The sequence below is a fragment of the Diceros bicornis genome, chromosome 3 (genome assembly GCF_020826845.1).
Source record: "Diceros bicornis minor isolate mBicDic1 chromosome 3, mDicBic1.mat.cur, whole genome shotgun sequence".
NCBI classification, from domain to species: Eukaryota; Metazoa; Chordata; class Mammalia; order Perissodactyla; family Rhinocerotidae; genus Diceros; species Diceros bicornis.
Genome location: NC_080742.1, coordinates 51,243,137 through 51,269,734, shown reverse-complemented (window position 1 = coordinate 51,269,734; position 26,598 = coordinate 51,243,137). Strand labels below are relative to the sequence as shown.

Genomic DNA, 26,598 nt, shown 5'->3' with positions numbered 1-26,598 from the left:
ATTAGGGCAACATCTCGACAGCAAACACTCCCATAGCCCTGAGGATGGCCAGGAACTACTCTAAGCCCTGTACATGTAGTGACTTACTCTACACAACAGCCCTTTGAGGAGGCATTATTGGTATCCCCACTTTACAGATTAGAAAACTGAGGCACAGAGAGATTAAGTGGCTTTCTCAAGGCCCCACAGCTAGTAAGAGGCAGAGCCAGCCAAGATTCAAACCCACCATCAGCACCAGAGTCCCTGCTCCCAACCAGCGAGCTGCACTGCCTCCCACAGCACAACTCAGACTGCTGCCTCCTCCCCAAGTCTCCCCTGACCCCGCGTGGACAGGTCCTTGCAAATCTCCGCGCCACTTTCCAAATTCACTTGGTGTGTTGATTGCTAGGTTGTCTTCTCTCCCCTCCTAGATTAGAAAGCCCATGAGAGCAAGCCTTCGGGGTTATTTCTACATCATCTTTGTATCAGTTTTCTATTGCTGGTGTAACAAATTGCCATCGACTCAGTGGCTTAAATCAACACAAATTTATTATCTTACAGTTCTGTAGGTCAGGAATCCAACACAGATCTCTGTAGGCTGAAATAAAGACTGCAGGGCTGCGTTCCTTCTGGAGGCTCTGGAAGAGAATCTGTTTCCTTGCCGTTTCCAGCTTCTAGAGGCTACCTGCATTCCTTGGCTCATGGGCCCTTTCTCCATCTTCAAAATCAGCAACATATCATTCTCTTTGACCCTTCTTCTGTGGTCACATCTCCCTCGGACTGTAGCCAGGAAAGGCTCTCTGCTCTCAAGGACCCCTGTGATTAGATTGGGTCCACCTAAATAATCTCCCCATCTCAAGCCCCTTAACTTAAATCACATCTGCAAAGTCCTTTTCACCATGCAAGGAAACATATCCACATGTTCCAGGAATTAGGACATGGACATCTTTGGGGGCCATTATTCTACCTACCACAATCTTTGTATATAAACCTTGCACACAGCGTTCAGTATGGAACTGAATCCCCATCATACTTCGGCTGCACCAGCCCCTAAATGCTTGATTATATCATCCTGCCACTAGCCTCTGATTGTAGTGTATGTTAGTCTTGTGTCACCAAACTGACCAAGAGTTCTTGAAGGAAAGTGCCCCCCCTTTTAAGAGCCCCAAATTGTGATAGAGATAGTATATGGTGGACACATAAAAGTGTTTAATAATCTGGGGATCAAACACAATGCTAATGAATCTACAGCATTGAGTTCAGTCCCTACCTCAACTACTATTTTAGTTTCTATTTTTTTGTTTTGTATTTTATTTTTATTAATTTTTAAAATTTAACACATTTCAAAATGTAAAAAATACAAAAGAGTGTGGAATAAAAACCCCTCTTTCCCTGTCCTGATTCTCTTTTTGTGGCTGTATACTATTCCACAGTGCAGATACAGCATAATTCATTTCACCAGCGCCTGGTGATAGACACTCTCTTGCTATTATAAAGTGTTCAGTGAATACCTGTGAATTTATCTGAAGGATAAATTTCTATACGTGGAATTTCTGAGTCAAGCAAAATCACGTGAATTCTTAACTCGGACAGACATTGGGAAGGTGCTCTCCGTAGGGAACTAATACACATTTCCCAAGCATGTATGTGTGAGTTTGTTTTCCCACATCCTTCCTAATGTGGACAGTTTTCAAAATTTTTTATCTTTGCCAATCCCAGATGAGTGAAATGTAGTATATTTCAGTGTAATTTAATTGGTATTTTAAAAATTATGTGTGAGGTCAAGTATTTTTCATATGTTTAAGAGCCACTGATTTATTTTATATGGACTGTCTGTTCGTATCCTTTGACCATTTTCCTACAGAGTTCTTGTTCTTTTCCTTATTGATTTGTAGGAGTTCTTTATGTATTAGAGAAATTAATCCTTAACACACAACATGAAGTACAAGCATATTTTTCCAGCTTGTCATCTGTCTTTTGTTTTGCTTACAGGGGTTTTGCTATGCCAATTGTTTTTAGGTAATGAATTGTATCAATCTTTTCCTCATGGCTTCCAGGTTTTGCACCATACCCAGAAAGCCCATTCCTACAGCAAAATTGTAAAAATATACTCCTTTGGAATATTCTAGAGACCAGTTACCCACGAGCAGTGAAAAGTTCTCTTCTATGGTCATGAATTACATCCTGGCCATAAGGTTCTATTGGCTATGACGTATGCAAACAAAATTTAAGTTTTCTAAAGCAACTTTTATTTTCTGATACTCTGCAGTTTATAAAGCACTGTCGCATGACAGTCGGTGAGGCAAGCAGCACAGGACTTGTCTTACTTTACAGAAGAGGACACCAATACACAGAGAGGTTAAATGACCACCCAAAGCCACACAGTGTGCTCCAGACTCAAACTGAGGCCCCCTGAATGCCAGAAGTTGTTCTCTCCTCTCCCCGACACTGCCTCTCTTAACAAAAGGACAACATCCACACGCATTCAAGTCTTGAAGAACATCTCCAAAGTCATTTCCACATAACTTCAAAGGAATGTGAATAATAATTTTTCTATTCAAAAAACAGTATTTATTTATTTAAGTGGGTCACACAGCGATCCAATCAAACAGTGACTCATCCTCAAATGCTCATGCCAACGTTCTCACCAATTGATAGAATTCCATGTTCCTACAGTGTGCCTATACACCCTGCATAATTTAATTGAAAGTAGGAGATGTCAATGTTCCAGATCCTAAGGCTTCTGAGTGGATCATGAAGAGCAGTGCTCCTCAGTTTGAGGAGGGGAAGAAGGTGAGGTATATCCAAATTACAGAGGGCTCTTTTCAGATCACACATACCCCAGCCTTCCCCATCACTTACCCTCCAACAGTCCCAACCCTGGAGTACATCACACACCCCCTCAAGTGTATTGATGATAGAAAATTTTGGAAACCCACTGTTCCAGAGGAGAGGGTCTATATTTGCACATTCCCTATAAATCACACTCCTTTGGTTCTCCAACCAACCCCTTGTTGCAAGTCTTCTGCACAATCTCGTTGTCCAGTCACCCTAACCAGGGAGGTTCTGAAATCCCCACCTCAGGTCTTCTGTGCCTCTTGTTCCCTCCAACGTTCCCCCCGCCTCCCTCACCCGACCCACCAAGGTAGCTCCTTCCCATCCTGCGGGTCTTGGTTTAAATGCCACCTCCTCAGAGAGGCCTTCCCTTACCACCCACCAGAGCAAACTCCCCCAGTAATGCTCTATCCTTTTATCTTCTCCTTAGAATTTATCACAGTCTGCATTCTTTTATCTATTAATCTACTTTCTTGTTTATTGTCTGTCCTCTCAAAAGTCCCATGAGGGCAAGGACCTTGTCCACATCATTCAGGCTTTATAACCCTAGCACTTAGCAGAGTGCCTGGCATATAGGAAGTGCCCAACAAATATTGGGTCAATTAAATTTGATTGCATTAGTCCCAGCTAATTTTCTCCATTTCTGCATCACCAGCAAGCTTCTAAGCAGCCCAACCACGTGGGCTGGGAGGATGGGCACAAGAACAAGGTGCCCTGCCCCTCTCGCCAGCCCACCTCCTCTCACTCATGGTTAATCATTCGCCTCGGGAATGCTTTTAGCCAGCAACAGCCCAGAATGGAATGTCTTGAAGGCCACGTGTCTTCCTCTATTGTTTTCTATCTTTCCTCCTGACCTAACTCCCCTGGAATGCGGAGAATGAGATTGGGGAATAATGTGAAAGTTAGGCCATTAATAATCAAAAATAGCAATCAAACTAAAAATAACTTTGTTAACTATGTGCCAGACACTGTGCGAAGCTTGTAACATGAATTATCTCACCTAATCCTTAAGATAGCCCCACAAGCCAAGTATTATCACCCCAACTTTACAAGTAAGGAAAGAGCACCCAAGGTCACGCAGCTACTCAGCGAAGGAGCCAGGATCCGAAGCCACACATCCAGACGCAGGAAAGCCCTCACTCTTACCCGCCACACGGCACCCTCTACATCTAACACGGCATCCAAGCTACCTCCTTAAAAATAAATGCTTAAAAGACAGCAATAAGTGACAAATGCCAACCAATAAATTGAGTTATTAATGTCTCAAATGCTAGGGATGTAAGGTGGGGGCAGGGTTCTGCCTGTACAGGAACCTGGGAGAGCCAACATCCAAACATCTGGAAATGACTTTCTCATCCTCTGAAAGGAGGTAATACTGAGAGAAGTGTAGTGCATTCACATGATAGACCTCTTTAGGGTCATTAGCTATAAAATACCCCCTAAGAATAAGTAGAGGACAATGACAATTAGATTCAATAGTAATGACTGAGAGCCTACTGTGTGATAGTTCAAGGTTTGGTCCTGGTGAGGGGTATTTTTTTTAACGGTTAAGTAACATCTCTCTGAATTCTAAGACCTAAGGATGCCCAGACATGGATATGAAACAGTTCACTTGTAATGCAAAGCTCACTGTATGTGCCAAAAGAAACAGCACTGATAACAGGGCTATAGGAAGGAAGAGAACAGAGAGGGAGAGGCATCACAGAGAAGGTAGGGCTCGACAAGTCTTCACGCTTGTATTAGGACAAGCAGAGAAAACAGGACCAACCTGGGGTAGTTAAGAAGTACCACTTTCAGGAGATCTAGGAGTCCAGGCCCCCAGGAGTGGAGGGCCTGTGTTGGCAGAATATCACAAGGACGTAAGTCTGGAAGGGCTCCAATGGGCATTCTAGGATGGGGAAGTCTCTGAATGGTGAGAGGAGAGATAATATGGACTTCTATCCTGTTGGAAGGCAGGAAGGTAGTAAGTGGAAGGCTGACTCATCTGGGGATGGGGTGGAGGATGGATTGACAGGGAAAGAAATCATACGCAGTGAGCTTCATCAGGGGGCTGCTGGAATACACCAGCCAGCAGAAGAGATCACTCAAGGTGGGCAGGGGGGACAGAAAAAGCACACTTGAAAATAACGAGAAGCAGAGCACAGAGCATTTTGGGGGCAGTGAAATTATTCTGTATGATACTAAAATGGTGGACACATCATGTATTTGTCAAAACCCATAGAGTGTACAACACCATGAGTGAACCTTAATGTAGTGTGGACTTTGGGTAATGATGATGTGCCAGTGTAGATTCATTGACTGTAATATCATATGTACCATTCTGACGCTGAGGTTGATCATGGGGGAGGGGAGGCAGGCAGTGCATAGGATCTCTCTGTACTTTCCCTCAATTTTGCTGTGAAACTGGTCTAAAAAATCAAGTCTTTTGAAAAGATATATATAACGAGAAATATTTGGACACAGCACATGATGGGGAACAGGGAGTCAAGGGTGACTCACGGGCCGGGTGACTGGAAGAAGACGGAGTCACCGACAGAATGAGGAAGTTGGAACGAGGGGCCTGATTTTAGAGGTAAGAGAAAAAGAAGGTGAGTTCAGTTGGGAAGAAGCTGGGATGATGTAGGACATCCACACGGACCAGTCTTCAGGCATTTGGAGAACATTTTGGGGCTGAGATAAGAAAAGGGTACAGGTATGCAAATTAGAGACAAAAGTCGGCATTAAATGTTCTTCTTTGAAACTGAGTGATAAATTCCTTTTCAAAAAGGAAAAGCTTTGCAACACACTGGAAATAACACCCTTCCTACCAAGCTCGCCGCCTCTGTCTCTAGGAACAGCCCCTGGGGAGGCCATTTCAGTTACTTGTGAGAACAGCAACACCAGAAATTGTGATCTACTGGTCAGGTTCAAATCTGCCAAAGTGACATCAGTCCAGATATGAAGAACTGGCAAGTAATCTGAGGGACAAACAAGAAAGGGGATTTCACTTTTGAGCAAGGAGTGCCTCCTAAAAGAAGCAGGAAGTAAAGGGGAAAGGCAGCGTAGCTGTTCAACACCGAACAGCCTGGCTGGGAATTCTTATTCTGCCCTTTGCCAAGGGAAATTATTTAACCTCTCAGTGCCTCAGTTTCCTCCTCTGTAAAAAGGGGATAAGTGGCTACTTCATAAATCTGCTGTAAAGACCAAATGAGCAAACACAGAGGCATGGCCCTGGAGCTCACTGTGTCAGCTACTGTCACTGTTCGTTATCTGTCCTAGACTTTTCCAAGACCCCTGAAAGGAAAAATGCTGAGGTCTCATCCTCATGATCACAGAGCACTTGTTCCTTTAAAAAATTTTTTCTCTTCAAGTATCTGTTCCGTCAGAAGGGATAGTAATATTGACGGGGGAGCAGAATACTTTAAACCTATATGCTCTGAAATCAGCCCATGCTTGTGAAATGCACACCCTGGCCATTCCTTGCGGCAAATCATTTACCCATGGATGTCCAGTGCCTGGCCTAGACCCAGGAAGGCTAGGATAAGACATATGGAAAGTCCTTTAAAAAGTGAGTAAAATGCCAGTTATTATTCCTTAAACTATTTGCCCAAAGCACTGACTGTCATCCAAGGGCATGTGACACATGTTTGTCGACAGACTCAGTTTGGCAAAGTTCTCAAAACAGAGGTCACGGTTTTTCAAGGTTTCCCAACCGTCGGGGAAATGAGTCAACTAGCAAAAGCCAGCATCCGGTCTGCCCCTCCTTGGAACCATTACATTGATTTCCTGGTATAAGAATTTCCATGTTTAGGTAGAAGGAGCCTAGATCCAAGTCTGATCATCCCCAGATAGCTGATAAAAAGGCTCCATGTCTTCTGCTCTGAGACACCAGAATCCAGAGCTAGGGTAATACCACCCCCCCAACCCAGGCAGCGACCTGGGGTGCTGGGGGAACAACTGCCTTCTTCCCAGCTCCTCCAAACACCTCTCTACAATAAGAAGGGCTGCTGTGTCCGTAAGAAAGGGAAGATAATTATCATGTAACAGAAAATTCTTTTCTGTGTGTTTGTATTTATAATTTGTAAGGAGCATAGACTCCCTACATACAAAGCCCCTTGTTCTGCTCTGCACTTTGAACACTTTGGGTTTGCAAGTTTAAGAGAAGAAGGGGGGAGTCTCCATAGTCATAGAGGGAAAAGACTCTGGAGCTCATTGGAAAGTAAGGAGGGAGGGAGGGGCAGGGCTGAGAGGCGGAGAGAGAGACCCAGGAGGGTGGAAGGTTGGGAGTCCCACACAGTGACTTCTCCACTAACCTAGCAAAGTCCACTGAACCAGCAAAGCATGGGGTGGGGTGGATTTCTCCATCGATGAGAGGATTTCTCCATCAGTATGTCAGGGCTGACACCCTGGTAAAACAAAACAGCACCAAGTCCTCCCCCACCCACACCCCAGGGAATTCGCAGAGCGCCTGAGAGGGCTTTGGAATTCCCTGGGCCATGGGCTTGTGGGTTCTCACAAGGTTAATTAGTTCGCTAAGGAACAAGAGGCTCCCAGGTGACACCTGGGTTAAAAGAAAATGTGTCTTTCTTCCCCAAAACTAGTGAACATAGTCTGATTTTACTATTTAACATCTAAACACCGCATTGAAAAGCAAAGAATGAAGGGACATCCACCCCCATTTTGCTTGCACTTCGCAGGTCTTTCACGGCACCCACGTTCTACCCGTGAAAGGTGGTCAACCATGACTGAAACAAACAAGCAGCAGTGGACAATGCAGGTGGGCCTCCCCAGATATACCCCACTTCTTTCAAACTGGTCCCCAGAAGGTCACACTCGTGCACGTGACCCCCACCCTGACCCTCTCCCATCCACCCCACACTTGTGGCCATACACCAGTCTCAGCCACTGATACGGACAATCCAGTCCACATGGTGGGGCTGAGCAAATCGAGGGACCGACATGTTCCAATTTATGTTCTTTAAAAGATTACTCTGGCTGCCTTTGGGAAACTGGATTGGAGGGGAGCAAAGTGGAACAAGAGAGACTTGATCAGAAGCTAATGTGAAAGTGCAAGACAGCAACCTGAGCTAAGGGGGAGTTGCGGGGGTCGACAGAATAGGACAATCAACCAAGTCCTTGAGATGGCACTGATGTGGGATGAAGACGAGAAATCGCTCCCAGGTTTCTGACCTGGACAAATGAGTGGATGGGTAAGAGTTTATTCAGATGGGGAGGGCTGGAGGAGAACCTGTTGGGAGGGAGAGTGGGGAGCAGAGGACAAACGACTAAGAAGCTAAAGAAGCTCAAGTTTCCAAGCTCGCATCTGCACAGACTACCTCTGTGGTCCTGACCTCATTTTGCATTCACAATGCTGTGTTCTTTTTCTTAAAGAGGGCCCCCAAACTGCCTAAGTGTTAGGCCCTACAAAACTGGGGAGGGCATGATCAATAACACTGGGCAAGTTAATTTAAAATGTCTGGGACACCACATCCAAGGAGCCACAGTCAAATTAAACGTTAAATGTATAAACCTAAAGCTCACAAGAGAGAGCTGGACATCTGCATCAAGGAATTAGTGGTTTAAAGTCACAGAATATATTTCTTGAGTGCAGTGTTTTGTTTTGTTTTTTTCCCCCCAAAGCCCCAGTAGATAGTTGTATGTCATAGCTGCACATCCTTCTAGTTGCTGTATGTGGGACGCGGCCTCAGCATGGCCGGAGAAGCAGTGTGTCGGTGTGCGCCTGGGATCCGAACCCGGGCCACCAGCAGCGGAGCGCGTGCACTTAACCGCTAAGCCACGGAGCCGGCCCCATGAGTGCAGTTTTTAACTGCACAGGTGCATAATATGGGATCTGGACTGTCAAAGCCAGAAAGCCCAGGTTAGACATTTACCAGGGCGGGTGGGGGCAGGGTATGCTGAGAAAATACAATGAAAGGGTAACAGAACTAGTTTTGCCCCATATCCAGGAAACAAAACTGAGAGATGAATGCTGATATTTTTTTCAACGCTTAAAGACCACATCATCTAGGGTAAATGTACTTCTAAACCGAGTAATTTTCTTGCTACATACTACTCCTGCTTTCAGGAATGGACGCTGTGGCAAATCTTTGGAACAAGTAGGAAAGTGTGGCTGGGAATACTCAACTGGAAATCCAGAGGACTGGGTCCTCCATGCCAGGAGAGACCATCCCCTACCAGGCAGGAGGACCCTATTAACACTTTAAGTCATTTTATGTCATTTTTTTAAGCACAGGCATTCTTAATTATTGCTTTTTTTCAGTACTACCTACTCATTATTTTTAAAAATAAAAGATTTATTATTTTGGTACTTTTTCTGTAAGTTTAAAATAATTTCAAAAGTTAAAAGTTAAAAAAAAAGGAATCTATTGATGAAATCCTCCATACTACCATCCCCTTTCTCACCCCACTCCCTAAAGGTAATGACTGTCTACAACTAGGGGCATATCCTTCCAAACTTTTTTTTTTTCCAGAAAATGAGACCCTACTATACCTACTGCTTTGCACTTTGCTTTCATTAATGTATAATAGACATTCTCCATATCAGCCCATTTATAGCAACTTCCTCCTTTGTTCAGGTAGGCAAGTATTTCTGAGGGATGAAGTCCTAGAAATGGAACTGATGCATCAGAAAGAACGCAAAAGTGTTATAAATACTGCCAAAAGTGCTCTTCCAAAAGGCTGTACCAATTTACACTCCCTACAAAAGTATATGGTGACAGTCTATTTTGCTACACCCTTACCAACACTGGATATTATCAGCTTAAGCAAAAATGGTCTCATGGTTGTTTTTAATCCACACTTATCTGATTATTAATGAGGTCAAGCATTTTTATATACATATATGAATTACCTATTAATAGCCTTTGCCCATATTTCCATTGGACTATTTTTTTTTCCCATTGATTTCTAAGAGTTCATGTCTCTTATAAATATTGCAACTCTTTGCTTTACTACTTTGCCATCTGCCTTTTAACTTTGTATATGGCATCTCCTTCCTTATAGAAATATAATGTTTCATGAAGTTCAGTCACTATTTTCCTTTACGGTTTCTGAGTTTCATTAAACTTGGCAAGGTCTTGCCTACTCCAGAGTTATTTTTAAAAACCATCTTATATATGTATACATATTCTAATATCTATAATTTTGGTTTTGACATTTAAACTTTAATCTAAATGGAATTTACTTTTGTGAATGGTGTGAAGCATGGGTCTCATTTTTTCCTAAGTGGACGGCCAACTGTCCCAACACTTTACCACAGTCAATTTTATCATACACTCAATTCCTATCTTTACAATGGAACCATTTCTGGACTTCCTATTCCTAGTCTTAAGTGACATATTTTCATACATTTCAAAATGTATGAAATGCCTATTAGTACAAATCTGTTTTTCCAGGTAAACTGTATCAGTTTGTAAAAATTAAGCGAAGTTAAAAGGCTGCCTAAACTAATAAAGGTCTCATAACCTATTAGTCTTGTTTAGTCATTGGAGTATCCACCATTGGCCAGGAAGTAGCCTGGCTTCCCAGCGATCCATACACTACACAAGAAATTTCAGACTTCAAGGAATTTTGTTTGAATTTACAAATGTCTCAGCAAAAGCCTTCCAACACTACAACTCTACCAAGAGGCGTGAACGGCCCCCTTGTGCTGCAAGCAATGAATGTTCTGAATCTTTCTTCATTTTCTCCCCAAACAATTTTTATCCCCCTGGCTCATATCTTTCAGAGTTGTAGATTCTGACCCTAAATCATAGTAAGGTGGTTCGGCTAACAAGAGGACATGCCAAAGGATGTTGTATTTTGACAGGCACTTCGAGGAAGCTTTGCTGGTCTCTCACACACTGTGGCAGCCTAGTGGGAAAGTCGGGAGTCTTCTGGCATTTCATAACTTATTCACTTGGTACCACTTATTCCAAAGGGAAATATTGGGGTATGATGCAAAGAATATGAGTCTGGAAGTCAACAGACCTGAGTTTTAGTCCTCTTTCTACTTCTAATTAGCTCTGTAGTTCAAATTAAGTTATTCTGCCTCTCCACTGGGCTTCAGTTGCCTCATTTGTCAAATGAGATTATCGGAATAGAACAGTCAGTACTAACCTTTCTTTCCACCGTGGGTGACTCTAAAGTAAGCTGCGGACTCTCTCCCTCAGAACAATGCACTTTTGCACATGAGAATGAAACCATACATTTTCAGGGGGTTCATAGACTTCCTAAGGTCTCCCTCTGTATTCCCAGGGTCAAGATCACTGACACTTATCACAAGCTTTTAAAAATAAGAGAATACAACAGAAATGTATACAGAATCACAAAATCCTAAGCAAAGTTGCATCATTTACAGAACTAAAAGCATTTCCTCTGCAGAGACCAGAAAGAGGGAGTGGCTACTTAGAGAAAAACAAAATAAAGTGCCAGTTCAGAGTTGCCCTTGACTGACGCCCGGCTGAGCCCTTTACACACCTTCACAGGGGAGTGGCTGAGAGTACCCATTCCAGAGCCAGGCTGCCTAGTGCAAATCTTGGCTCCATCATTTACTAGATTGTCTGACTTAGGCTCTGTGCCTCAGTTTCTTCATTTGTATATTAAAAAAAGGGGGGTTGGGGATAAAAACAGGACCTATCTCAAGGATTGTTAATATCCATAGGGTCCTTGAAACAGGGCCTGGCACACACCAAGCCCTAAATAATTATTAGCTATATTAGAAATCTGAGACACATTTGCTGGGTGGTTAAAATTATGAAGAGTTTAGAGAAGTCATAAATATCTTGATGCCTTAGTTTCCTCAGATGTAAATAGGATCTGCTTCATAAGTTAGTTGGGAGGATTAATGAGACTGCCACATAAAAACTCTTTTCACAATGCCTAGCTCATAATATGTGTTCAATAAACGTCGGCTATTATTACCAACAATTCTGACAGACAATGATTATCACTACCTTTTTTTACTCCTGAATAAAGGATAAATCAGACTTAAGAGAGGTTAAGTGCCCTGCTGACAGTACCTCAGCCAAGAGGTCAAATCACAGTGCCAAGATTTCAACTCTGATAAGTCCAAAACCAGAAGTTGTAACCACTACCTCGTACAATCTCTTATTTGAACAGGGCTTAGCGAACAGAAGAGCTGATTCATACCCACTATTCATACAAGAGAAAGAAAGAGGTCAGTAAAAATAGTCCCAAATTTGCGGTATTCCCCATGGAGGTCAACGTCACTTTGGCCAAAAGCCCTTCTTTGCCACTCTTAGAAATGAAAGTCTGCAGAGGTTAGACTGTGGTCCAACCAGTTCTAAGCCCTTCACCAGTGGTTCACAGACCAGACACCAAAAGAGGAAAGAGAAGCCATTTCCCACAATAGCTTAATTAACAGAATGAACCCTTTAAAATGAAGGTAGAGATCCTAAGGCTGAGAAAATCTACTAAGAGTGCTCCAAGGGCATGGAAAATTGCTGTAGAAGAACACAAACATTAGTCTTTAATTAATACACTTTCATATGGAAAAGAATGAAGGTGTTTATTTCTATTTTTCGATACCAAGCTCCAGGTGGCCTTCCCATAAGTAAAACAAGAGGAAGTTGGTACCACAACCCAGAGCGGCGGGGAGAGAAGCAGACTGCCAGACAAGACAGCCCTGGCGAGAAGCAGTGTCATCCGAGCAAGACCCCACTCTTGCAACATCAATTTCCTCAGGGGTGAAATAGTAACGTCGGAAGTGAGAACGAAATGGACTGGCAGAAGAAACAGGATGAGCAGTTAAACACAAGTCAGTGCTAATCACCCTACCTCACACCTTCATGTATTTACTTCTAAACGTATTTTATTTTTGTATATTCAAAACAGTCCCATTAGTCAATCTTAAATCTGCCATTCCTTAAAAAGAAAATAGAAAGGCCTTAGGAACAGGCATCCCTGGATGATGGAAGAAGAGGCAGGAGACCCCCACCCCACCTCACCTCCGTTGTGGGACTGAGGAGCCCCAGCAGAGCTTGCCGGTTCTCACTGGCGTCCACCTCAGGCCCAGGCGCGGAGAGGGAGTTTTGCATTCCAAGCCCACCCCCGCCGCACGTCCCCAACCGTGGGGAGAACTCTGCAGCGGAAGTCAGAAGCCCACCAGAATCTGGGCCTGCTTCTGCGGGCGTCTGGCTGACTGACTCCCCTCCCGGGCCTTAGTTTCCCTGTCCTACGGGATCACGTGAAAGCCTCCTTCCTGCTCTAAATTTCTAAACCCATTATTCTTACATGGAAACGTGTCTTGCAGAAATAGAAGCCCTTCCTTTCAAGCTCTTCCGTCCCTGTGACCATTCCCTCAATAACCTGTGTGTAATCTTACAGAATATGATGCATCAGAACTGAAAAACAGGCTGTTGCTTTCCGGTGGCACCAAACCTGGTAATCAGTCAACGTGGATTTTCTCCCGGGCCTTTTCCCTCAATCCCACAAACCCACAAAAAAACCCCTGCCCACCCCTCCCGATTTCTAAACTCAAAGCTACCCTTCCGTGAATAAAAAAATACCTACCCAAACCTGGCCTGGCGTAAGGTGCCACAGCACTTTTCCTGGCATCCAGGATTCCACCTCTGCCCCACCCTCTCCCCGCGGTGTCTTTTTAGCCGTGACCCCCTGGATCAATACGTTCCTTGCCCTCCCCGGCAAGCACACCCCGTCCCTTCCGTCCTCGCCCGCACACCTCGGCTGCAAAGGAGGCAGCTCCGGCTCCACTCCCAGGAGACCCAAACCTCTTCCCCGCCCGCAGGGAGCTGGGCGCTGCGGGAAGTGCCCCGCGCCCCTGGAAAGGAAAGGGCTGCCGGCTCGCCGCCCGGCCGCGGCCCCCACTCCGGCGGCGTGGGCAAGGCCTCCCCGGCAGGTCTCCTGTCACTTACAGGCGGCTCCTCCGGGCAGGGCCGGGCAGGGCAGGGCCAGCGGACCGGCAGGCGGCGGAGTTTGCTGACTCAAAGGCGCGGCGGCGGCGGCAGCGAGCGCCCAGGAGCGCACCCGAGCGCAGCCCCGCGCTCCTCGCGCACGTAGCGGCCCCGCGCCGGCGCTCAGCCCGCCGCCGGGCCTCCTGCTTCCGCCACCGCACCAACCAGCACAGGTGCGGGCCGCGCCGCTGGCCGCGCCCGGCCCTCCCGCCCGCGGAAGACGAGGCGCACCTCCGGCGCCACCGCCGAGGGGCGCTCGGCAGCACGGATTCCGCCCCCCGCGTCCGCAGATCGGGCTAGCGAGGAAATACCCCCGCTTGCCCGGTCGCTGAGGCTGAAGGTGTGCAAGCGGCACCCTCTGGAATAACCCCTAGAAAGCCACCATGAGCTTGCTAACCCCGCCCGCTTAGTTATGGGGAGGATTGCTGAATCGGGAGAGGGATGGATAGACAGGGTGATCAACAAGAATAGTAGAATATTAATGGTAGAATCTAGGTGGTGGGCATATGGGTGTGCACTGTAAAATCTTTCAGTTTTTCTGTATGTTTGAAATCTTTCATAATAAAACGTTTGGGGAAAAGAAATGAGATCTTCCAAGGAGCCTGAATCAGTAAGCCATTTCCCAAATGGCATCTTGAGCTGAGTCTGACCCACCTGTTTGCATTGTTAAAAAACGAAATTCAAGTGAGTCAATTTCAAAAATCTGTTTGGCTGTATTCAATGATTCATGAATCGGGCAGCATCCCATCTAGCAGATAGAACGAGCTCTGAGTGGCTGTACAAAAGAAAGACTTTTATAGGCAGAAGGGAGTGGGACAAGGAAGTCACACTAGCAAAATTCGGATTGGTGGTGGCAAGGTCACTTTCCTTTAGGGGATGGCAGGGTCTATCAGGCAGATCACCTCACTAGCGCTGACCAGGTAATTCCAGATTGACTGGTTTAAGCTTCTATTCCTGGGAGAGGCAGAAAGTATAATTAAGTTCGTTATTAAGTCTCTGTTTGGTGACTCGGTTTTGGGCCTGTTGTCTCCTTTTTAACAGTATGGAGAAATGCAATAATCACTTACTGCTAATGCACGATTACACGACAGAATAATAAACGTAGCCTAATTTTTTCATTTTTCAAGGATGAATTTTCCCAATAGACAGGCGGCTGCCAATTACCATTCAGGGCCATTCCAGGCCTACCTGAAAATGTACCTCTCTATCCTCCACTCCTAAATTTTGGCCTTGCATAACAAAACTTCTAAGTCTACAATGTTGTGTCTTAACATCTTGGATCCGGAACTTGCATCGCTGAATCTTGAATCCCTGGGACTTAATTTCCTAAAATTGCACCCAACTCATAATACATAAGTGAATCACTTTTGAAAATTCTGAAAATTTCACTTTTGAAAATCAAATCAAAGTGTATTTTTCAAATTCTTGTCCTTATGCTCCACAAAGAAAAGCATTGACTGGAAAGCAAAATGCGGTATGTGTCTAAGATCCTAAGAGATTCTGCAAAATTAAAATCTTTCTGAATTTATTATCCTCAAGAGCACGACCTTAAACTGTGGACAGAGCAGCTGATAACCTTTGGGTAGTCTATAGGAGGTCATTTAAATATGTTAAGAGTATGGCCCTAACAGAAAGGAAGACTATGAAAAGAATTCAGACTAGAATGAAGCAATAATGGATTATTTTAATCCAATCCAGCAGTGTAGCAGCTGGGTGTGTTTCTGGCTTTAAGAATTGTAATGTGCAACCTGAATCCAAGGGGCTAAGCTAAGTGATTGCCATCTTTTATACCATTAGTGGGCAGGTAAAAACCTGGGACTCTCTCGTGCTTAAGAAACCCTAAATTGCTGATAAAATCACCATAAAATTGCTTTTAAGAGGAAATTCTTTCACCTACACAAATCCTGCCTCAAAGGTGGTTTCTAGGGTCAGGTTAACTGGGTTCAAATTCTAGCTTTACCACCTCTCACTATGTGATCCTGAGAAAATAACTTCAACTCTCTGGGCCTCATTTTCCCATCTTAAACAGGGGGATAATAATAATAGCACCAGCCTCATAGGGTTGTTGAGGGGGTTAAATGAAATGACTCAGGGGAAGCTCTTGGAACTGTGCTGGGTACATAGTAAGTACTCAATAAATTTTATTTTTTATTATAACATTATTATAACTTTTTTTATTATAACTTGATCCTCATCTCCTTAGTTAGTCATATTAAGGAAAGCCACCTCCAGCCCCTGCCTCTAACTCAAAAGTCAGTAAGAAGACACTGAGTCCATCCTCCATCTCCTGGGAAAATTGCAAAATTCACAGACGCTTAAAAAGGAAGTTGTGTGGACTTGGTGTTCAGAAATTGTAATTAACTGATACTATACTACATAACATTACATCAAAAACTCTTTATCTTTAAATTTACATAAATGGTCCTGCCTTCTTGAGAAACACTGTCGCGGCAGATATTCATAATGTACGGAAAATGGTTTTTATCATTCATCAACCAACCAATAATGGGATGTGAGCAAAAAATTTAAACAAATGACAAATAATTTGGATTTTCGATTTCTGATCTTAGAATCATAATCTTTTTTCAATAGTACGAACACATACAGATCAAGGTGAATAAAAATAACCATTCTTGACTGTCAATCTAATGTAATATCTCTCTTATGCACCTCTCCCAAAAAAAGACTAGAGAAAAGTTTTGAGCCTGATTAGCTATTTGTAAGATAAAGGGGTTGAGACTTCTCATCCATCTACCTACCCCTCCATCTTCCTTACTTTCGTTAGTGGACTTCTGTTCTCTCAGTTAATACCCCAAACCTACTAACTTCAGCACTGCCTTTGACCTGCTGCATTCCTCCAATCCGCTCAAATCCAAGTCCCATACATTTCTTCATGGTCAGATCTTGGTGTTACTCACTTTCTGCTTTCCTCCTGTCCAAATTCTCAACTCCCTCAGAATCCTACAATAGCCTCTTTACAATGGTCCAATTTAGTGGTTTTCAAATGTTTTTAACAATGGGATCCTTTCTTCAAATGAACCCCATTTATAAAATAGAGAAAAACAGTGTTTTATTACTATACATTTATTTAAAGAATTTGATTTTGTAACATTTGTTATCATAAAGAAATACATGACCACGGGAAGTTGCTTTGTTGAACACCAACATTTGAAATCAGGGGTTTGTGAGTGATTGTTAGAATGTCCTATCAGTGTCCACATCCAATCTATTTCTCTATTTGATTATTCAGTATTGAGAAAAATCCTAATCTACTCAGAGAAGTATTTGTAAATAGTAACAGTTTGTCAACAGTTTAAGATTTTCTTCAATTTAAACTATTCAGAAGTTTGAAAGACGAGTAGTTGAAATTTTTATTTCAAAGGTGAAGCACTAAGAATAATACATCCTCGTGCTTTATCACAAGTAGAAAAGCAGGTAAGGAGACCAATATTTACAATAAGTGCTAACATGTCCATAATGAGAATTATCACCACGTGACATGCTATGTGTTCACTCGTCGTTACACAACCGTATAAGAAAAAAACTCCCATCTTTCTGCTTTACTCTCACACTACTACCACACTCACAACACTTCTGGCACCAGAAGTGTGGATTTTCCACATATCAAGCGGTTCTGTGACACTAGCTGGCTGTCCTATGATTCAATTCAGTTCTGACACTATCTACCTGGAGTTAGCATCAGATCTCACAGGCTAAGTGTTCAGTCCACAAGACTGTGCACAGTTCAGATGCCAATCACAAGTTCCAGGTTGTCACCTGTACTTCTGATCCAGCAGCTATTGGTTGGAGCTCCCATGACCCCGTCCTTGGGTATAATAATTTGCTAGAATGGCTCACAAAACGCAGGGAAACACTTACATTTACCAGCTTATTATATAATAAAGGATATGATAAAGGATACAGATGGAGAGGTACCTAGGGTGAGGTCTGGAAGGGTCCCAAGCACAGGAGCTTCTGTCCCCATGAAGCTGGAGTGTGCCACCTTCTCGGCATGTAGATGTGCCACCAACTCAGAAGTTCTCTGAACCCCTACTTTCAGGATTTTTATGGAAGCTTCTTCACACAGGCATGATCAATTGTTAATTCAGTCTCCAGTCCCTCTCCCCTTCCTGGAGGATAGAGGGTGAGGTGGAAAGTTCCAAGCTTCTAATCATGGCTTGGTCTTTCTGGTGACCAGCCTCCATCCGGAAGCTATCCAGGAGCCCACCAAAAGTCGCCTCATTAGGGATCGCTCCAACGATCTTGGAAATTCCAAGGGATTTAGGTGCTCTGTGTCAGGAACCAGGGTCAAGACCAAATAGTAGAACAAAAGATCTCCTAGTGTTCTTATCACTTAGGAAATTATGAGGATTTCAGAAGCTCTGTGTCAGGAACCGGGGCAGAGATATATATATATATATATATATTTTTTTTTATCTTTTCCCTATTTTTTCACAACAATTGACCAGAGCACACACCAAGCAGAGAGGCAGGCATCTTGCCTAGTATTCCATAAGACCCACCCACAGGATGCATGCTGCGGTTATGTCCTGTCCATTATTCTGCTCTATCAAAATAGCTTCATTCTCTTAAAAAAAGGAAATGAAAGAAAAGACCAAAAAACCTTTTCATTATCAAAAACTGCATTTTAAAAGAACTGGTTTCAATGGCTAATTTTATTTTATTATTACAAACTAAAAATAATAAATTGGTTGGCTAAAACTGACCAAAAACAAAGTTTAGCATTATTGAGCATATCTTGAACATAAGCCCAGTCCCAAGTCATCTAACGTCTAAGCCTTTGATATAAATTGCAGTATAGTATAATTAGCAACAGCAGTCAACCAAAGAACAAGAGACCAGTGGAGAAGCTATGCTCTTGGATGGAGCAGCTGGGGGTTCCTGCTCTGCATGTGCTGTAGCCTTTATTTTATACACGTGGTTATGCACGGTGGTACTAGTTCTGGATCATGGTGCATTACAGTTAATGGCCATGTGGAGGTAGTAGAGTGCAGTGGTTAAGGCTCCAGAGCCTAAAGCTCCAGTCTAATCCCAAAGCTTCTGCTTAACAGCCAGATGACCTTGGGCAACTCATTTCATCTCTCCAAGCCTTAGTTTTCTTATCTATGAAATAGTACATATCCAACAGGGTTGGAGTTAGGAGACAATGTATACAAATAACTTAGCCCAGTTCTGCAGTAGAGTAAGAAAGAGCTTCATAAATATTAGACGTTATTGTCTCTAGGGCGCATCTCATCTTTCCTGAATAAATAGCTGCCTAATACCCAAATCTCATAGTGACAACTCTTGCAGAAGAGGACATGCTTATACTCACTCATACAATTTTCTGTGAATGAACATGTACGGGCCTAAATTTTTTTAAATAACCAGCTTGTATATAGTATGAAATATCTCTGAGGGGATACACTTTGGTGAGGAGAAGCAAGAGGGGGAGCAGGATTACTTTTCATTCTACATCCTTCTGAACCTTTCAAATATTGTAGAGTGCATCCAAAAATATATAAACAAAGCAATAGACAAGCACTAAAGATATGAACAGACAAGTCACAAAAGAGGAAGTATCAATAGTTAATGAACCATAAATGGAGAATCCATTTTTCAACAGTTCGGTTAGTAAAAAATTTTGGGTTGAGAGTATCACATTTGACGACAGGTATTTTCATGCTCTGCTCATGAGAGTACAAATTGGAAATGCACTTTTGGAAAGCAAGTTGGCAGCATCCTATCAAAACTAAAATTGTGCATACCCTATAGGCCAGCAATACCACATCTCAGCATCTCTCCTACGGAAACCCTCACACACGTGACTAAGAATACATATGTACAAGGATGGGTATTGCAGCATTGTTGGTAACAGCAAAAAACTGGCAGCAAGCTCAATATCCACCAATACAGGAATGTTTAAATAATCTCTAATACATCCATAGCATGGAATACTATGCATCAAACAAAAGAATGAGGTAAGTCTATGTACATTGACATCGAAAGATTTTCAAGACATATTAGTGAAAAAAGCAAAATAGAAAATAATGTAGTGTGCTATACTTATATAAAAGAAGTTTTAAACTTATAAAACTTGCTCTGTTTCTATATGTACTTATATTTATGTATGTGAATATGTGGTCAAGAGGGACAACCTCAAACTTTTAACAGATGTTACCTGGAGAAGAACGACCCAGCACTGCTACTGGCCCATATGACATCTTTTTGAGAATTTTTTAAAGGCTCCCTTTCTTCCAGATAACTTACTGTCATCTGCTGGAAAATTATCATTAAAAAAAATGTAAAAACTGGGCCGGCCTGGTGGCGCAAGTGCTTAAGTGCGCGCGCTCCGCTGCAGCGGCCGGGGGTTCGCCGGTTCGGATCCCGGGCACGCACTGATGTACCACTTGTCAAGCCATGCTGTGGCTGCGTCCCATATAAAGTGGAAGAAGATGGGCATGGATGTTAGCCCAGAGCCAGTCTTCCTCAGCAAAAAGAGGAGGATTGGCAGATGTTCGTTCAGGGCCGATCCTCCTCACACACACACAAAAAAAAGTAAAAACTTACTACTCTGTGAATAGTGCCCCCTAAGGGGACACTAGTGCTTTGCAGCCCTCCAGGAGACGCCCTTTATGTGTAACACTGAACTTTTTACAGTGAGAGTGAGGTCAAGTTTTATTCTTTTTTTTGTGTGTGTGAGGAAGATTGGCCCTGAGCTAACATCCGATGCCAATTCTCCTCTTTTTGCTGAGGAAGACTGGCCCTGGGCTAATATCCATGCCCATCTTCCTCTACTTTATATGGGATGCTGCCACAGCATGGCTGGACAAGCAGTGCCTCAGTGCGCGCCCTGCATCCCAACCTGCGAACCGCGGGCCACCGAAGCAGAGCGCGTGACTTAACCAATGCGCCACAGGCTGGCCCCAAGGTCGAGTTTTATTCTGAGGTCTATACAAAATAAGTTAACTTGGCCACATGGGTAAACATCAGTTAGTTTTCACTGTAACACATTTCAGTGCACAAAGGCCATTGCAGTGAGGTTTGGGGGCTATGTCACTGCCAACAGCAGAGACTTACTGCTGCCAAGTGAAGAGAGGACATGAGCAGCAGCAACGCTCGGGTACCAGACGAGACAAATTAATTACCTCTCAAATCCTTTCTTTCAGATGGCAGGAATGCAATAAATTCTTGTATAACAAGGTATCACTTCTCAGTAGTACCAGACATCCATTTTCTTGCTTCTTTTTACATTTCAAATCATGTTTTGGAGGCACCGGGAATTGGTAAAGTATTTGCAGCAATTGCTCATGGCAGCTTAGAACATTTTTGCAATATTAAACAATTCAAAGTACTGTTAAATTTCTATCTCTGTGGGTTTAGACATAACATGGGTGAAATGTGAAACTGATTCTTTATACTGGCAAGTAAATTGACATTGAACGTTAGAATTGTGAAGAATTTTGTTTATATGAAAATATTAAGTAATATTTCATTAATTTTTCAAAAAAATCTAATTAAAAATTGTTTATTGAAATAATTTAACAAATTTTGTTTATTAAATATATTTATTTTTGCTTTTTAATTTTAATAGGCGATATTGAATGTTTTAGAAGAAGCATAACTTTTGGAAAACCCTGAAACTTTTGATAAAAATATATTCAAATTTTGTTCGTTTTGACTATAGGTACATCTTATTTTTCATTCTTTAGATCATTACTGTCAATAGAAGACAAACTATGTGAAAAATCTTTATTATAATAATAAAATTAATAATTTATCTAAGATAAACTTAAGAAAAATAACTTTATGAAATAAATATTTAATAATTTAGGAATTATGAAAGTATTTATTTTATCCCTCATGCAAACATCACCGGTCTATCAACAGAACACCCAGACATGCCCACTAATAATTAAATTCGTCATCTTTGATATTTTACCAAATGTCAATCGCATAAAAACATGACTATGAACATATTTTTCAATTTTGACAATATGAAGGTAGCTCTATCAAGGTAGAAGAATAGATTATATTCCATTTAACAGTTTGTCAGCTTGATTTATAACTTGTAAACATTTAGACATATGATATGTATGTCTCCTTTTTACTCTTGGCCCAGGGCCTATAAATGTTAGGGGAATATATATATATATATATATGTAATAAAAGTAACAAGTTAACATCACACCATACAGAAATATCAGTTCAAGATGCATCATAGACCTAAATATAAAAAGTAAAACTATTAAGCTTCTAGATGAATGTTTAGGATGCTGTTTGTCAGACTTAAAACAGGGCATAAGAAACATTAATCATCAAGAAAAATTTGATAAATTGGACTACATTAAAATCAAGAAGTTCTGTTCATCAAAGAACACAATTAAGAGAATGAAAAAATTAACCAGAGTTGAGGGGCCGGCCCCAGGGCGTAGCGGTTAAATGCTCACTCTCCACTGCTGGTGGCCTGGGTTTGGATCCCGGGTGCGCACTGATGCACCGCATGTCAAGCCATGCTGTGGCGGTGTCCCATATAAAGTAGAGGAAGATGGGCACGGATGTTAGCCCAGGGCCAATCTTCCTCAGCACAAAAAGAGGAGGATTGGCATGGATGTTAGCTCAGGGCTGATCTTCCTCACACACACAAAAAACTAACCAGAGTAGAAGAAGAGATTTGCAATATATAAATCTGACAATGGACTTGTATCCAGAACATATAAACAACTCCTTAAAATCAATTTTTTAAAAGCCAGGTCTGGCCAGGTGGCGCAAGTGGTTGGGTGTGCTCGGCTTTGGCAGCCCAAGGTTCGCCGGTTCGGATCCTGGGCACGCACAGACGCACCGCTTGTTGAGCCATGCTGTGGTGCCGTCCCATATAAAGTAGAGGAAGATGGGCATGGATGTTAGCTCACCGCCCGTCTTCCTCAGCAAAAAGAAGAGGATTGGCATAGGATGTTAGCTCAGGGCTGATCTTCCTCACACACACACAAAAAAAAGCCAGACAACCCAATGGAAAAATGGACAAAGTCTTGAACTTCCCAGAAGATGATATTCGATTAAGCAATAAACGTATGGACATATAACGAGGTGTTCAGACTTATTAGTTAGCAGAGAAACATACATTAAAACTGCCAACCAGAATAAGACTAACAATACTAAATTCTGCTGAGGATGTAGAGCAACTGGAACTCTCATAATCTGCTTTGGAAAATCCTTTGGTATTATCTACTAAAGCTGAACATCCACATACCACACGGCCTAGTAAAGGTAGTCCTGGATATACGTCCAATGTAAGTGCACACATATGTTTACCAGACATGTATAGGAATGTCCTTAGCAACACTATTCATTATATCCACAAACTGTCAGCAATCCAAATGACCATCAACGTCAGAAGCCATAAATAAATTGTGGTGTATTCATACAACAGAGTGAATGCACCTGTTGCTATGCACAACAACATGGATGACTGTTATAGCATAATGTTCAGTGAAAGAAGTCAAACACAAAAGAGTATATAAAATACAAAACAGGCAAAAGTCATCTGCAGCATTTATTAGTCATGGCAGTGGGAGGCTGTGACTGGAAGAGGCATGAGATAATACTCTGTTTCTTGATCTGGCTAGTGTTCACACAGGTGCATATGGAGAATGGATGCATAGAGGCAAAGAGTCTACCTCAATTCCCCTCACACGCAGGGTCTTGCAGCTCAGCCCCTGCCCAGCCAAGAGACCATCATATAATAATCTCCCTCTGTAAACTTTTCACGCTCCCTATACAGGTTTTTCCCAGGATTCCCTCTTGGGAATGGGAAACTGTTGGCTCCTAGCTGAAGCACTTTGGTAATGCTCCAGGACTAGGTCCCCAGAGAAGGTCACATGCGAAAGCATGCTCTAGTGTGTGAGATGTCTTCCCCTTACACCCTAATGCACCCTGGAGTAGCCGCTGAAGTCAAGTCTGTGGATTTGCTGGACCTAACAGTGGTCCTGGACGCCCCTTCATGAGAGTATGTTTTCATTGCTTCCGTGTTTGGTAATTTTCTTTTTACTGCCTCTCAAATGTACTGATAAGCATCATTGGAAAATACAGATGGAGCATCATGAATTTTCCTGCTCAATATTTACATAAACATGAATGGCAACAATAAGAACTTGAACAATATGACTTCCATGAAGGTCTTCATTCACCACAGGTAGAATTTCTCTTGGACCAACATAGCCTGGTACAGCCCTGTGAAGCATGCTTGAACCAGTAACAAATGATTTATTTGGCCGAATCCATCAAAATGGAACAAATGGCCTTTGTGAGCAAATTTTCTGCAATCCCAACTGGATGTGTCTATTGCATTAATTCCTGCACAGTGATGCATTTTTTTCTTATTTAACACACCTTGTATGCTGTTTCCTGAATGCTGCCAAGCCACCCTGGCCTCCTGATCCAGAGACACAATTGAAAACCCATGGTCATGGCAGCATCACTATCATTATTACTGGAGGCAACAGCAGGAACAACTTCCTGGAGCTTATCAAAAGGAAATGAATGAGGATGGAGCAAGGCTCAGGGATGGGGTGGGATAGAGTGGGGTGTCTTTTGTGTATATGATTCAATCCTTTTTTAAAAGGAAAACTTGGGGACCGGCCTGGTTGCACAGTGGTTGAGTTCACGCGCTCCACCTCTGCCGCCCAGGGTTCGCAGGCTCGGATCCCGGCACGGACCTATCTACCACTTATCAAGCCATGCTGTGGCAGGCGTCCCACATATAAAGCAGAGGAAAATGTGCACAGATGTTAGCCTAGGGCCAATCTTCTTCAGCAAAAAGAGAAGGATTGGCAACAGATGTTAGCTCAGGGCTAATCTTCCTCACCAAAAAAAAAAAAAAAGGAAAACTCGAATTTAATAGTTTGCTATTTTGTCTGCATGAAAGTATGTTATGTCAAAACATCAACATCAGCGGCAACCAGCTGGTATCAAGATAGTTATGTTAACAGGGTCATGTACTGTAATAAAGAGCTTGACTTTTTTTTTTTTAATATTTTCTTACAGCTTTTAATTCTCACATCTTCCTCTTCCCCTTGTGTCCTGCCTCTGGGCAAGCTGATAATAAAGTCCGGTGTTCCCCGCTATGGCACCAGCAGGAAGTTCAAACACACACAGAATCCCCACCTGGCCTTACCCTCAAACATCATAATAGCTTCATGTCAGTCTCTTTTCCCTGCTCTCTCAAGCTATTTTCAGGCCTGCTTGGTGGCCACCCTACTCTCCCTAGTGAGTAATAAACCTTTTCATGCCCTTGTAGAGTGTGTGTGACATCATCAGTCTCAACATCCCAACCAAATTTTGGGTGGGGTTCCACTCTATTTCTTCTGAGTGGCCACCACATATACCCTTAGCAAAGGTCCCTTGTCTCAAATTCTTAGGTAATTAATTTGTACAGACGTGCTACAGATGCCCTAGGGTTTAAAATAACCCCAGATGAAGGTCCCCACAGGAGCTCCATCTGTAAGTATAAAAAATAGTACATCTATATTAATGCCCAAATCATAATGCTTTGAGAATTATGATTCTCTCCCCACACCCCTCTCCCAGTTATATTTGGAAGTCCCCAAACGGGTTCTCATGTGCTTCTATAAACCCGTCAGCCTCAGTCACCACAGGGAATCACCATATTCTTCTTCTACTGCTCCAACAATCATATGGTACTGTCCACCACCCATAAAGTTACTTCAGGGAAGTTGCCACTTGTTCCTGTGCTGGAGGTCGATTGGGAGAGAAACTTTGTCTCTTTCCTCTCATGTGAGCTTCAGCCCTGACCCGGCCCAGATGTTCTCCCTTATTGCTCTCCAGTGCATGACACAGACTGCCCCAAACAAGTCCACCCACTGCTATGTTACTGCACAGGAGAAGATGGTTAGGCCCTTTCCTCAATACAAGCAGGCTTTGAGGAGCATTTCAGGAACTCAGACATCTTGACAGCTTCAGAATGGTTTCCTGTGAGCTTACACCTGATGAGCCATGTTTTCCTCTCAGTCCCCTGGCTGACACTAGCACTACTTGACAAACCTTCTCCCATGGCCACGGTCTCTGTCTCCACGGCAACAGACAGGCCTGAAGGAGCACACCGCCCAGCTTCCCTCCCCTGGACAAAATTAGAGTGCACACAAGTAAGTTCACTGAGGAAACAAAGATAGTTGGATAAAGAGAAAATGGGAGAAATGAAGGAGCAACTAATCTGAACAATGAACAAAATAAAAGCACAAAACGAAGTTAAAAGCAAGAGAAAATGTATAAGGATGGAAAGAAGTAGTGAAAAAGCCAGTTTATAAAAGGCATATAAATTACCCTTTCACTTTCATTTTCTTTAAAAAAAGGCACATACAGTAGGTATAAAGTGGCAATCACAATCTCATTTTTTCAAGAAATGACTCATTTCTTTATTTTGTTTATGAAAATAAATCAGACTCTACACCCCACTGCACTGGATTAGTGGGAAAGTCAACCTCAGGCGTTACTAAAGGCCTCTAATGCCCTCCCCACAGCCCAATACCTGCCTCTACGACAAGCTAAAAAAGGAACCAGAGGTTTTACTCAGCTAAATATTTGAGGAAGCTTCAGCTCTTTAGTCTCCACTGGTTTCCACTGAGATACCCATTGTCCAAACTCTTGTGGTCCTTTCATGTTATTTCTGTATCATGGAAATGTGATGAAGCTACATGGAAAAGACATCGTATGTCCTTAGGATGTTAAAAGAGACAAATAAATGAACAATATCCATTAAAGAAAAAAGAAATTATAAACCCAAAATAGGCAGAAGAAAAGCAAGAATTACTGGGTATAAAAAATTACCAATTGGGGGCTGGCCCTGTGGTGCAAG

The 26,598-nt window shown here is 42.8% G+C and overlaps 1 protein-coding gene across 3 annotated transcripts in view; it reads right to left on the bottom strand.

Moving 5' to 3' along the window:
* Positions 1-13,806, bottom strand: part of SNX10 (sorting nexin 10) — a 74,705-nt gene extending 60,899 nt beyond the window's left edge. Inside the window, exon 1 of one of the 3 annotated variants that reach the window (XM_058527466.1) lies at positions 13,689-13,806. The gene's annotated coding sequence lies outside the window, so the exon portion shown is untranslated. Of the gene's footprint in view, positions 1-13,326; positions 13,346-13,495; positions 13,624-13,688 lie in introns of those variants that run through there. The other 2 variants (XM_058527472.1, XM_058527486.1) reach the window with 2 other exon arrangements.
* Positions 13,807-26,598: the final 12,792 nt, after the last annotated feature.